A 13,051-nucleotide genomic window follows, 5' to 3' on the forward strand; every position below is an offset into this window, starting at 1 on the left:
ATTTAATTTGTCTCGTCCCGCCCTCTTCTGCTATGCGCATTATCCGAGCTGTTATGTTATCCCGCCTCCTATTGGATGAGGCTGTATTCTCGCGAGATGATTGACTGTGTGCGGGAGAGGAAGAGAAGGTGGGTATCAAGTGGCGAGAAAACTCCCCTTAAATCCCTAATTACAGTCACTGCAATGAGAAAATAGTTACTTTAAAATGCTTTTACTTAATGATTTTCAAATCGTACAGAAATTTTGTAATTAATCAAATCATAAAGCGATATATTTCCCCTTAATTTAGTCACTGTGAATAGTTAAACTATCTTTCAACTTCGATAATTTAATTTCATTACCTTCGTCTTGATTTACCGATCACTTGCAAAGTGAAATGAAGATGATTACATTTTTAAAATTATTTAAAGCATATCATTTTCACAGTAGATTATGTGATAATATAATTAGTTCTTTTTCCTTTAGAAACTTTTATAACAAATGACAATTTTACATCGTTTTTATAACATTTAACTACTTTTCCCACCTACCGCAAATTTTTAAATCTTTGAACTTTTCGTATATGTACCATTGTCTAGTATTTTAAAATATTTCTTATTGCAGTATTTCTAATTGAAATCAAATCAGAAGTTCTGGTGACCCGATTTAAATTAAGATAAAATGGAACTCATTGCAAAATACAGGCAAACAAACACGTAATTTTTATCCATGAGTTTTATTGTATTAGATTAATTATTTACTTATAATAAAAGCTGGCATTAAAAATCCAGAGGTCTCAATACTGCAAAGGAGATGTTCATTTATTAATTTGTTTCACTGTACTTTCTATTATGGTTGAGCATGATAATACTTGATTTTGATTTGATGCACTCTCAAATTTATTAATTTCATCTTTCTAATTTCCACCTTCACGCCTTGTAAAATCATGTTCCATTAACCCCTTTTGTCATTGAGGGTATAACCACGTGACTTGGGAAGAGGTCCAAAAGAATGTCAATATACAATGCAACATTGTTACTCTTTTTCCTTGACGCTGACGGTTTTTGCATTGCACACGGGATTGTGTAAATAATCAATTGAAATTCGTCAAACTCAATTTTAATTAAAAGCTTTTTTCAACACATTGAAATGCAGTGCAAAATGCTTAAAGGCGTCTATGGGACGATTTTCACAGAAAACAAGTTGTCAGCATTGAAGGGAAAACTAAATGTTTTGGTACCGCTTGTGGTTTGAAGAAGTCTTGGCACATAGTTATGAATCACTTACAAGAAATTGTGAAGAAAAATTATTTTTTGTGTGAATGAAGTGTTAATGAAAGTAATATAATCTAAGATGGTAGAATATTATATCTCTTGGTCAAAGTTGACTTGCTCGTCAGATTAAAGTTTGTTTATGTTAAAATCAGCTAATAAATTTTGTTACATGTTATATGTATTGGATATTTCAATCCATCTTCATTATTTTTGAATTTGTCTTTAAATTTCACAATGTTTTCTTCTGAATATATATGTATTTGAAGTTTTGATACTTTTACAAACGCACACAATGTATACACATGTATACATTGTATATACATGTATAAAACATAAATCTGAGAGAAAAAGATAACAATGTACTAGTAAATTTTGACCATTTTTAATTTTGTACAAGTAAATAAGTTTTTTGATTTTCGATTAAAATGTTCGAAGACATCCAAAACCCTGAAGAAAACCTAAATTCCAGAAGAAATGCCAGTCGAAGAGTAAGACTACCAGTCAAGAAACATGCATACAACAATGAAGATCGTGGAATTACATCATGTGTAAACAACGGATGCAGAAAGAAAGATAACAGGACGGATCATCCGTTTCTTTATGATGTACAGACTCTGCATACGAGCTTCAGTTGGGATTGTGATTGCAATGAGATAACTATGGATTTGACTTATTTAATTTAGTAATACAAGTATATGTTGTGTTGATTCTTTTGTTTGAAACTGAAATTGCAATAAGATCGTGAATTTTATTTATTTATTTTATCAAAGTGTCTAAAAATAGTTCCAACAATGCTTGTATTGTGAATTTTTTTTTTTTGAAAATGTACAGTTTGTAGTTAATATTTGAACCAATATCTTGAATTTGGAGAGGATATAATAGATGTGAAATTTTTTTTCTCTGAATTGTAATTTTTTTTCCTCTTTTGTAATTCAAAAATGAATATCATGAATCAGTGAAGAAATATTCTGAACTTGAAACATCTCAAACTATGAGTGCAACTCTAGCTGGCTTTTTGCTGATTTTTAGGCAGGAGATGTTTGTATAAAACGAAAGTGGATTATTGAGCTCATATGTTGGAGGTTTGAGCACCATTAAACCAGAGTTTGAGATTTATACAAACACCGATATTTTCTTCTTTTCCTTTTTATTTGGTTTGGTTTAACCGGTCTATAGATTTGATGCAATAGCTTTTTTTGCACTTTGGAAAATGTACTTTGAAAGATTAAAGTCAGTATGTACTTTATCTATTTACTATTCTCGTTTGAATCCTTAATTTGCTATTTTGCGCAATTGTTGAAATTACCAAGTATCTTTTGAAATCTTAAGCATATTGTAATAGTTTATATACTTTTACATCTTTAAAGTCATTAGTATATTTGTTTATTTATTCAGAGGAAAAAGTTCAAATTCTAGTTTTTGTGATTTTCTTTCTGAACCAACTATTAAAACCTTAAGATATTCTTAAGATATTCTAATGTCTTAATTTGATATTTTTTGTAGTTTAAAAATGAGATGTTATACTTGTTTATAATTAAATCCATCGTTAATGTTACGACTTGCGATATAACAATTTGTGCTTGATTTCAATTGTACCTTTCCATTTTCCATAGACCTAGCTGGCATTAGTTCGTACCATGAAAGTTTTCTAATCAGGTGACTTTAATATTCATAATTCTGAATATCAATAATAATCCTGTCAGAATTCCTAGATAATGCCATTAAGTACTGTGTTGCAAGCTATTTGAAACTTTTATTCACTTTACTGACAGCAACCAACATATGGACATGTTTAAGCAAATTCACCGTAAGAAAATATGACATTCAAATATTTGACCCTCAACGACGCATCCCCGAATAGAGTAATCACCCACATCAAAGGGACGGCATGAGCACAGAGCATTTTTATTCTCAGATTGATAAAAGAAATAGATAAATTACAGTGCTGAATTCAAAATAAAGCATTAAAAGCACAATGTTCCAACATCTTCTCTGCTCAACAAGTTCAAAAACTTTTCTTCAAAAGAAAATTTAGCACGACTAAAACCAAGTTAATAACATATTGAACAAAGTAATGCACAATGTGTGTTATGGAGAACGTTTCTGAAGGATCTATTGAGCATGTACCTACATCCAACATAATTAAGTTCAATTAATACATGTACCACACACATAAACTCATACCAAGGTAGTGCTGAAGTGGAACAAATTACTAATACGACCTTTATTAGTTTGCCATTTTTATGAAGCATTTTGGACAAAATAATCTGTATTTAAAAAAGCAGCACAGGTACTTGACGTTACTTATTTTTCTTATTAAAAAATAACCCCATATTTGTAGTTATATTCATTTATTGGGTATTGTTTTTTTTTAATTAAAAAAAAAATAGTAACGTCCGTTTCCCTCTGAAAAGCAGCTAAAATCCCGTTTCTGCACATTTCATGTAAATCATCTTTGGAGTTCAAAGAATAGGTGACATTTGATTTTTGTTTATAATTTTGAAACTTTAAAAATTTATTTGTAAAAGATTTTTTCTCACAAATGTTGCTGAAACCAAAGTTCGAAAATGACTATTTTTGCAACTGAAAATCCATTTTTTTTTAAATTATTAATTTACCTGTATGTTTGTTTATTTGAATTTATTTATAATTTTATCAACAACTTTCAAACACCTTCTATAATTGTCCCATGTGGGCCCAGTCGTAATCAGATTTCTTCATTTATATACAATATTAAATATATATTCAACTGTGTCTATCATTCCTTTAAAATTATTTGTTAGTCGTTTCTTCATATTATAAAAAAAAAACTTTAAAAAAGTAATCAATGCAAATAAAATTTTCGACTGTTTATTTGAATACAGACATTGTTATGCTCAGTTATGAAACAAATTTTGTTTATTCTACTTTTCATCATATGCATGTTCATACAATCATGACAATATGAAATAATAAAAATCAAGTTATTTTATTTGCAAAATTTATGTTTGTATGAGCTTATAAATATAAATAATCATGCAATTTGAAATTATTCAAATATGCATTTTACATATAAAATTAAGGCACAACTGTATTTTAAATTATGACATATAGATATAACATTATAACGAATCCATACTCTTCTTGTGGATATAAGTAGCCATAATTTCTTCTTTGTGTTTAGAAAATATCTAGAAGCTAGACGTTTAATGTTGAATTCTTTACTTGTAATCAATAATGTACAAATGTTACATATATGTAAACTGTAATGGGGAGATGAATCATTATCTTTGCAAGAAAATAAAAGACTTTTATGTATTGTTCAAAAAAATTTTTTAGGATCCGTATATGTACTAGTAGTTTCAATTAACAAATATTTGTAATTATGCCTCTTTTGAAACTATTTCTATTATCATGGTTATTGTCGTCATTATAATCACCAGTATATGAATTGATATTTTTGGCAATAATAGCTATTGTGTTTTATACCCCCCGTATATGTATCAATAAAATATGTTCAAAACAAAACATTCAAATATGCATAAATTTTAGGTTAAATTTCATTTAAAGCAATAATAGTCTATATTTCTGCTATGCTGAAAAAACTTTGCTAGTTAAATATTATTTAATTTTTATATTCATATGAGTTGGAGTATCTTGCTGTGTCCCTTTAATTTAAAATTAACATACATTGACGGCGTTTTATTTATTTTTATTTATAAGTTGATTTGATATCTTCCACTGAACTCGATATAACATATCAAACACATTTGTTTCATTTTTGGATGAATTACTACATGGTGGTTTATTACAATTAGACTTGATTTGTAATAAACTAATCTTCTAAACTGAGACATGCTACTGACAAATAACACGATGATTCAAGGTATGGATTGACAATCTCATTTTATATTTTTTTATTTATTTTTTTTTTTTCCTTTATTATTATTTTTTTTTTTTGGCAAATTCAATGGTTGATACGAAGATCAAAAAGTTTAATTTTTATTCTCCTCTTTGTTTTGATTTCATTTGTTGAATATTTTAATAAATGGAATATCGTACAATTGCACTATGCAAAAGGTTTATTTTCTGTTAATTCTATGTAAATCTATAATATTTTTATTGTATGAATAATCTAGGTTATGCAATGTGAACGGTTTTGAAATTAAATTAAGAAGAAAAAATGAATTTTATTATGTTTTCTAAAAGGACTTTTGGAGTTTCATTGCAAAGTTACATAGGCAAGATTTATTTTAACAATTTATGAAAACAGAATTAACTACATGCCCCGCGAAGGAAACGGTTACTTTGAATCGGTTAATATTCCTTGATTTAATCATAAAATCAAATCAAAGCGGGCACTTGACAATAGTTTGCATGCGTTAATGTCATTGTATTTTTGATGAGCGCAGTAATGGGGGATCCTTCAAAATGCAGCTGTTGTATTTGTATGGGGACCAAGACATTTTCCTAATCCCTCGTAACTAGAAAGTTTTCATTTGACCACATGCCCATCTTGGCAGTCATTTGAATGCCTATCTCATTAAAAATGAAGAATTTCTTAATTATAAAGTGTTGTGAGTGAATTTTGATATTAAATAAACTACCGCTCAATTATTCATACACCTGCTATTGGTAGTGTGTATCTCTTCGTCAGGATGTGTTTTATTCGGTAATCAATTGAATTTGACAACTTAAGAAGTTCTACGATCAAATTAACATATCTTGGTCTGATTCAATCCTCCCGAAAATTCATCAGCCGTAGAAAGGAATGTAAGGATATTGGAATTTAACACGGGATGAGTCACTTTATTAATTATGATCCCTTTATGCGCAAAACACCTGTATCATAAAGAAACAAGTGTGCATCTCGTATGACGTATTAATTCATAAATAAACTTTTCACATTCACACTTAATGACCTGTCAACTGCGCTCTCTAACGGTGAGTATTTTTGGCTCATGGAATTAAAAATACAGTAAAGAGAAAAACACTGAAATACCCGACCTAAATTTTGGAGTAACAAATCATTGCTAAAAAATGCGGATTCACAAAACGGAAATTCTGTCTAGTTTACCTTTACTTTGGTTTTGATGTGTACAGTGCAAATTTGCATACATTGCATTTGATTGCTGCAGCAAGGCCTATAAAAGAAAAGACAAGAAAAATGAATCCAATTAAAAAGAATTGTTTGGTTATAATTAGCAATCCCTATAAGTAGGCAATCCTCTGATATACCGGTATTATATATTGTCTTATAATTATTTTTCTTATTTAGAACATTATTGATTGGAAAAAATATTTCGAATGCTTTAGATATATGGAAATGCTTAATATACTAAATATCTTTGTGTCACACCCGATCTAAGAACTAAAGAGCAGGAAATATATACATGGTTAACAGTACCCAACCGCAAACGTTCACCAATAACGATTATTTTTCATACATCAGGATAAAAGTCATTTGCAGTGACGCAAGGTATTATTTGCCTACAAGAGATTACAGATCTATAACTTCATTCACTTTCCGCTTGTTTGGTTCCCTTTAGGATTTTTAACCTGGTGGTCCACCCTGACACGTGTGATGTGGTTAGGGGTTTGATAGGAATAATTTTTTCCCTTTTCCTTATATTATTTCTGGGATGATTTCAAATGGAAGTTACTCTTCATAGAAATACAATTTCATTAAAGGTATAATTCCAAGCAGTTAGAGATTCAGAAATAATTAATGTATTAAAGTATATAAATTTATATATTTTGTTATATATGTATTGTATTGTAAATTATTCAAGACAACTGAGATTATCAAATTTGTTTAAAATTGAACCTTCTTGAGTATTTACAACTACTCTAGTATTTTACACCAAGTTGCTCGGAGCTGTTGCGCATTTCTCAGTTGATTCGATACGCAAGAGCATGCTCTATGAATAATTTCTAAAACGAGGTAAGTCATTAACAGACAAGTTGATGAAACAAAAAAAATCAACAGTCTCGTTTAAAGTCGTCATTTTGTAAGTTCTATGATCGATATAATGACCTTGTCAGCAAATACAGTTTGTTATTAAACATGTAAGTCAAATACTGACTTTTTTTTTCATTCTAATTGTTATGCCATTATTTATACACCTAATAAGTTCCGTTATTTCACGATCATAAGAAGGCACATACTGCAGGTGTTACTGGTCGGCAGAGATTGTTTACTCCTCCATGGCACCTGATTCCAAATCTGATGTTTTGGAGGTCCGTGTTTGCTCATATTAAAAGAACTGCGAATGATAGTATTGTTCTCCCGCCTACCTCCAAGTCAATTTTCAAAAGTTAAGATATCCGAATGATTTTAATATTTATATTGATATTTACATGGATTTTCATAAAACATTACTTATTTTGGAAAACAACGAGAAATAACTCTAAAATTTTGGTAAAACTTAACTGTACATTTACTATTGGATTATATGGGAAAGTGCCAATTTCTCGCACTTAAAATCAAATTATACAAATACTACTATAGACCTTTTGCTCACACTATAATATATGATGAGTAATACTATATTATACATTATATGTACGAACTACAAAATTCTACCACCTTGTTTCTAGAGAAGGCGTCTCAAAATGTCCAAAATGACGAATTTCCTCGTTTTATAGAGTAATACAAAATATGACGCATACAAAGGATTTATACAAAAAAAAAAAAATGAAATGCTGGAGAGATTATCAATTTTTTATGTTTTAAATTTCAAGAGCATATATTTATTACCTTTTCTTTGATAGCATTTTTATTATAATAATCCCTTCATTAAGAGCTTTGCGTTATCAAACGTCAAAACCACATGATTACGACGTCAATCTACCCATCGGTTAAAAATCGTTTTAAAAATCAATTATTTAAAATTGTAATGAATTTTTTTTTAACCTGTAATTTCTTAATTTTGTTTAGTTTTATTAATTAAGTGAAAAAAGTTGCTTTAAAACAGTAAATACACCCCATTTTACAATGATGCGCGAAATATTGCGCAATGGAATCCCCAGTCGGTCCCCTTAAATTCAGTACAATAGCAGAAAAACATTACAATGTAAAATACTCATTCTTACAAAATGCACAAAAATCAGTCGTTTAAAATACTTTTTAAGGATAGTTAATCTATTTTCAAGTCATACGCAATGTAGTTTGAACTTTATTGGGTTCTTCCCTGGAGGTGAAGAGTTCCACTAAATGGGGGACCCGTGTGCAATACTTTTAATGTATATATATGAATTTGTACACCTGATATAAAACAAATATATATAAAAAAAAAAAAAATTAATGTTTTGCTAATTTTTGTGCATTTAAAATGAATAATGCAAAAATTTTCACAATTTGATATCTTTTTAAAACCCCTGGTAACGCATGCTGATATTTTGTCTAAGAACGTTAACATGAAATGGTATTGTAAGTTTAAATTTAGAATATCTTGAAAAATTATCAGGAGGTGAGGTACGTTGCGTATGTCCTTAAATAGGGTTTTTCTACAAGGTTGCAATAGAATACTTTGCCTGCATTTCCCCTTTAAATTTTTCAAAATAAGACCCAAACCCACCCCATCCCCCCGTATAAGAAAATGGAAGAGTACCTATGAATTGAAAACATTAATATAAAAATTAGTGAATTTGATTTTCAAAATAGTTTTGTGTTTTTGACTTCTTTAATTTTTTTATGCTTATTGCTCGGCCAATATTTACACACTGAGTTGTCCATGGAATTTTTCTGGTATTTCCCGATCCTGACAAGAAGCACATGGCGGATGTGACTGGTTGATATGGAATGCTCACTCCTTCATGGCATCTGATCCAACCTCTGGTGTTTAGCAGGTCCGTGTTTGCTCTGATTCTACAACAAAATTGTTTAAGACTTTTGTGCTTGAATAACGTTATCTGATATATTTCATAATTGTTTTATCTTCCATTTGTTCACAAAACTACTTTTTCAGAGCTCTTTGCTTTCTTGATAAAATGTCATACAATGTGTTGTAAAGTTATTGGCACATTTGTAGAACCTAAAAATCTAGGCAAAGAACAGACAACCCTCTCAAAATATATATTGTGAACATCCTAATAACGCTTTATCCTCCCTGTTTTGGTATTTGCACCAAGTAACCCTAAGAAGAATTACCCACAATTATAAATCAAAAGGCGTGGATTAGAAGCTTAACTTATAACTTTATTGATAAGCTCTTCAATATATTTTCTGCCAAATGAGCGGCAGTTTCACCAGTCAGCTACCTAAGCCTTTCATCTTTCATATATCCATTTAAGCGGACTGAGAATTTCAGCTCATTAGAAGTAATTTTATACACCAATATGAAACAATCTGTTTGCCGTGGATTTCATATTCATCACTCTGTACTTTTTCCCCTGTGTGGCAAAGGGATGGTTAATGTTAAAATAATTGATTTATAAATTCTGCCTGATTAGGTCTGGTTTTCTTAAGAAAAAAGGACGGTGTTAGCCATGGTTTGAAGGGCAACCAACGGGTCCTAGGTGCAGAGTAATTTTATGGGTGGACGATGGCGATTATCTGAGAAATTCTGTGCACTGTTGTTTTTTCGGGTCACCGCTACTTTCAACAAGTTTTAAGTTAGTTTTAAACATCTTAAAGATATGCTCTGCTTTAAATGCACCCTTTCTTGCAGATTTTTTTTCCATTTTAAAAGACCTGATTGTCGAAAAGATGTGCATTTTCCCCTATTTTTCGTTAAAATATATTCTTACGTGTAATTTTATGAATATTGTCAGCCCTCTCAAGAAAATCACAAAATAACATATATTCCAGGTTATGAGTTCAAGGTCCTTTTTTCATGGACATCATTATAAAATATCGCTATTTTTGTATCCATCTGAGGTTTACACTTATCACCGAGATCGAGTGCGAAATGATTGCTTTGTTATAGAGAATTCAAAGATTTAAATGAACAATTTCTAAAACGAGGCCAGTTATTGACAAACAAGTTGATGAAACAAGAACAACAGCAGTCTCATTCAAAGTCAACATTTCGTAAGTTCTATGGTTGATGCAATTACCACCACCTTGCAATTGTCAGCAAATACGAGTATCATTAAGTCAAATACTGATCATTGACGCTTTCCATACTAATTCAATGTTAGAGCATATTTAATTTACACACTGGATTGTCGACGGATTTTCCCGTTATTTCCCGATCATGACATGGAGCACACGGAGGGTGTGACCGGTCGGCAGGGGACGCACACTCCTCCATACCATATGATCCCACCTCTGATGTTTTAGAGGCCCGTGTTTGCTCTGCTTCAAAATTAGCATTTTTCAAAGGACTTTTTGTCTTGAATACTGTTCGTTATCTCCATCTATATGCATTTCATTGTAATCTCTAAGAATTAACGAATTATCTACAGCAAAACTTTGGGGTATACAGGAATCACCGTGCCCGTCTGTCCGTGCAATCATTTCTGGGCTATAAATCTGTAATGGAAAATAACATGTATTAGAAGAGCTTACTAGTAATTGATACATAGTTTATATACTGAAATACTGGTAAGTTCAATTTCACTGACAGAAAAAAAATATAAAATTCGTTTCTAATTTTCAGCTACCTTATGGAGGAACGTCGTTTGGATTGCTTATGAACTAAAGAGGTGACTTGACCAAAGCAGAGGTCATTTTGATAAGTTCAGGGTCATTTTTAAAAATATATTTCCTTTGGATGCTCGTACATGAAAATACTCATCACAAATATTCGAAATGACCTTCAGGTATGTTATTGACCTTGGCCAATGACAGAAAAAAATTTATTTGTCTTATATATTATTAGCCTTTTAATGGAGGCTAATTTGACGTCGATGGTTGATACTAGCTGCAGACCTGTAGCGTTATGGTTTTATATATTTGTCTTTAACCATATGGTCTTATATATTTGTCTTTGACCATAACTTTGTTGTAGTCAAATATATATAAAAACCAGAACGCTACAGATCTGCAGCTAGCTTGATACATGATTGCTTATGACTTTAGGGTTTATCATAGAATCTCAAAAAAAAAAAAAATCTGATCATACTTTAATATCAAATAGGTATGATGTTCACAAAACACCAGAAAGAAAATTTTAAAATACTAATACTGAAATTAATCAAATTATCCCTTAATATGGAATCATATAATATAGCCAATTTTTGTACTGCCAACTGCTGATGTTTGCCAACTATCAGCTGCTTCGACTGCGAACTGCCACACTTTGTTTGAATAAACTTTATATTTGTATTGATATTTTAAATGAATTTTCACAAAAAAGTTGGGAAAAAGAACAACAGCAGTCTCATTAAAGTCAACATTTTTTCCAAGTTCTTTGGTAAAATTGAATTGAATAAAATGACCAATATGTTTTATCTTATGTAATATTCAATATATGACGTTTTGATAAATTACAATGTTTAATTTTTTTACACAATTTGTTTTCCTATTTGAAATAGGTAATAAAATGCACTATTTTCTGCTTTTAATCTTCAGAGGATGCACACTCCCCTATACCACATGAGACAACAAAACCTTTGTTTTAGAGAGAATTGTAATAAAAAAATTTGTCATTTTTCAGAGACTTTTTGTTTTGAAAATAAATTTCGTTATCTTTTATCCATTATATTCTATAGTTAAAGATTTCCTCAAATTAAAGATGTATATCTCTGTGTGTTATAATGATTCACATGCATAGATCTGGGGGGGGGGGGCATTTAAAATTTGTACAGTCATACGTTTATATACTGAAATACCGGTATAGTTGACCTTTCACTGACAGAAAAAAAATATAAACATTTATATCCAATTTTTTGTACAAATAAAATATGTTTTACATGCATAGAACTAGAGAGAGGGGTGAACACTTGAAATTTGTAAAGTTATTTAATGTACATTTTTAAAAATATAGTTATTTAATGTATAAAAAAATCAACTAAAAGGGTCACATCACACCCTTCCCAACTGAAAATGCGGATTCGTGTTAAGTTGGTATGAAAAAAATATACACATGAAGGTAACATGACCATAAGAACCACCTCTCCGCGGATGAAATAAATTTTCACATTTAGGAAAGGACTTTATATTTTTTTCTTGTCAAGAAATTTCTGGTTTTATATATTTTTACAAATATATGACCCCAGAAAAAATGTCCTAGCTTGATACATGCGCCTTTTTTTTAATTTACATAAATATCAATATAAAAATAGAATTTATTAAAATATGTGTACAATATCAAATAAGCAGCTGACAGTTGGCAGTAAACAGTCAGCAGAAAATTTTAAAAGCAATGGCTGAAATTAATGGCATTATACCTTAATACAAATATAGATATTTTTTTGCTCTTAATTTTGAGATTCTTTCCTAGCGTACATAACACTGAGTATAAAAAAAAAATGTGCATATATTCATATTGTTTAAGGACCCTCTATATAATATACCAATGAAAACTGTTGAGGAAATTATATTTTGTAAAAATCGAGCTTATCGTTTTAATTTTCAACAATAGGTACCTGTCATTTATCCCGGGAAAAATATATTATTAAGATAAATTGAAATCACTGCCGCTTACTTTAATTGAGAAAATTACATGCAAAAAGACTTTAATTAATTCATGCAGGCCAGATGTTTGGAATGCTTAAATGAAAAAAAGATTAATAAATTAAACTTTAAATTAATTTATTGCATTTCAGACTCAAAGGCAGTGCAGTGTAATTGTATAGAGCGTTCTTAAAGCTGTAGCAACATTTTAATTAATAGATTTTAAGATAAGAAATATGTCTTCTCTCTAGATCTT

This window comes from Saccostrea cucullata, unplaced genomic scaffold (genome assembly GCF_032062105.1).
Source record: "Saccostrea cucullata isolate Sc308-1 unplaced genomic scaffold, CSIRO_AGI_Scuc_v1 ctg894, whole genome shotgun sequence".
Classification (NCBI taxonomy): domain Eukaryota; kingdom Metazoa; phylum Mollusca; class Bivalvia; order Ostreida; family Ostreidae; genus Saccostrea; species Saccostrea cuccullata.